This window comes from Mus caroli, unplaced genomic scaffold, assembly GCF_900094665.2.
Source record: "Mus caroli unplaced genomic scaffold, CAROLI_EIJ_v1.1 scaffold_14124_1, whole genome shotgun sequence".
Taxonomy (NCBI): domain Eukaryota; kingdom Metazoa; phylum Chordata; class Mammalia; order Rodentia; family Muridae; genus Mus; species Mus caroli.
The window spans coordinates 29275-31715 of NW_018389188.1; positions in this window are offsets into that span (position 1 = coordinate 29275).

Below are 2441 nucleotides of genomic sequence, written 5' to 3' on the forward strand. Positions count from 1 at the left end.
ACACCTGAAAAGCAAGGTTCAGATCTAAAATCATATCTCATGCTGCTGGTAGAGGATTTTAAGAAGGGCATTATTAATGCACTTAAAGAAAAACAGGAGAACACTACTAAACAGGTAGAAGACTTTAAAGAGGAAACACACAAATCCCTTTAAAAATTACAGGAAAACACAACCAACGAGGTGATGGAATTGAACAAATCCACCTAAGATCTAAAAATGGAAGTAGAAACAATAAAAAAAAACCCAAAGGGAGAAAATCCTGGAGATAGAAATCCTAGGAAAGAAATCAGGAACCATAGATTTGAGCATCAGCAACAGAATACAAGACAAGAAAGAGAAAATCTAAGGTGCAAAAGATGACATAGAGAAAATGGACACAACAATCAAAGAAAATGCAAAATGCAAAAATATCCTAACCAAAAACATCCAGGAAATCCAAGACACAATGGGAAGACTAAACCTAAGGATAATAGGTATAGGTGAGAATGAAGATTTTCAAATTAAAGGGCCAGCAAATATCTTCAACAAAGTTATAGAAAAAAACTTCCCTAACCTAAAGAAAGAAGTGCCCATGGACATATAGGAAGCCTACAGAACTCCAAATAGACTGGACCAGAAAAGAAATTCCTCCTCACACATAATAATCAAAACAACAAATGCATTAAATAAAGATAGAATATTAAAAGCAGTAAGGGAAAAAGGTCAAGCAACATATAAAGGCAGACCTGTTAGAATTACACTAGACATCTAACTAGAGACTATGAAAGCCAGAAGACCCTGGACAGATGTTATACAGACCCTAAGAGAACCCAATGCCAGCCCAGGGTAGTATACCCAGCAAAACTCTCAATTACCATAGATGGAGAAACCAAAGTGTTCCATGAAGAAAGTAACACATTATCTTTCCATGAATCCAGCCCTTCAGAGGATAATAATGGGAAAACACCAACAGAAGGATGGAAACTATGCCCTAGAAAAAGCAAGAAAGTAATCCATCAACAAACCTAAAAGAAGACAGTTGCAGGAATAGAATCTCAACTCTAACCAAAAAAAAAAAAAACAAAAAACAAAAAAACAAAAAAAAAAACAGGAAGCAACAATCACTTTCCCTTAATATCTCTTAATTTCAATGACCTCAATTCCCCAATAAAAAGGCATAGACTAACAGACTGGCTACATAAAAAGTACCCAACTTTTTGCTGCTTGCAGGAAACCCACCTCAGGGAAAAAGACAGACACTACCTCAGAATGAAAGGCTGGAAAACAATTTTCCGAGGAAATGGTACTAAGAAAAAAGCTGGAGTAGCCATTCTAATATCAAATAAAATTGACTTCCAACCCAAAGTTGTCAAAAAAGACAAGGAGGGGCACTTCATACTAATCAAAGGTAAAATCTTCCAAGATGAACTCTCAATTCTGAATATCTATGCTCCAAATACAAGGGCATCCACATTCATTAAAGAAACTATAGTAAAGCTAAAAGCACATATTGCACCTAACACAATAATAGTGGGAGACTTCAATACACCACTTTCACCAATGGACAGATCCTGGAAAAAGAAACTAAACAGAGACACAGTGAAACTAACAGAACTTATGAAAGAAATTGATTTAACAGATATCTACAGAACATTTTATCCTAAAACAAAAGGATATACCTTCTTCTCAGCACCTCATGGCACCTTCTCCAAAATCAACTATGTAGTTGGTCAGAAACAGGCCTTAACAGATACAAAAATATTGAAATTATCCCATGCACCTATCAGATCACCATGGACAAATAACAACATAAATAATAGAAAGCCTACATTCACGTGGAAATTGAAGAACACTCTACTCAATGATATCTTGGTCAAGGAAGAAATAAAGAAAGAAATGAAAGACTTTTTAGAGTTTAATGAAAAAAGCCACAACATACCCAAAGTTGTGGGACATAATGAAAGCATTCCTAAGAGGAAAACTCATAGCTCTGAGTGCCTCCAAAAAGAAACTAGAGAGAGTTTACACAGGCAGCTTGACAGCACATCTAAACGCTTCTGAATGAAAGGAAGCAAATTCACCCAAGAGGAGTAGGAGACAAGAAATAACCAAATTCAGGGCTGAAAACAACCAAGTGGAAACAAAAAGAACTATTCAAAGAATCAACCAAACCAGGGGCTGGTTTTTTGAGAAAATTAACAAGATATGTAAGCCCTTACCCAGACTCACTTGAGGGCACAGGCACAGTATCCTAATTAAAAAAATCAGAAATGAAAAGGGAGAACTAACAAAAGAACCTGAGGATATCGAATACACCATCAGATCCTACTACAAAAAGCTATACTCAACAAAACTGGAAATCCTGGATGAAATGGCCTAATTTCTAGACAGATACCAGGTACCAAAGTTAAATCATGATCAGATTAATGACCTAAACTGTCCCATATCCCCTAAAGAACTAG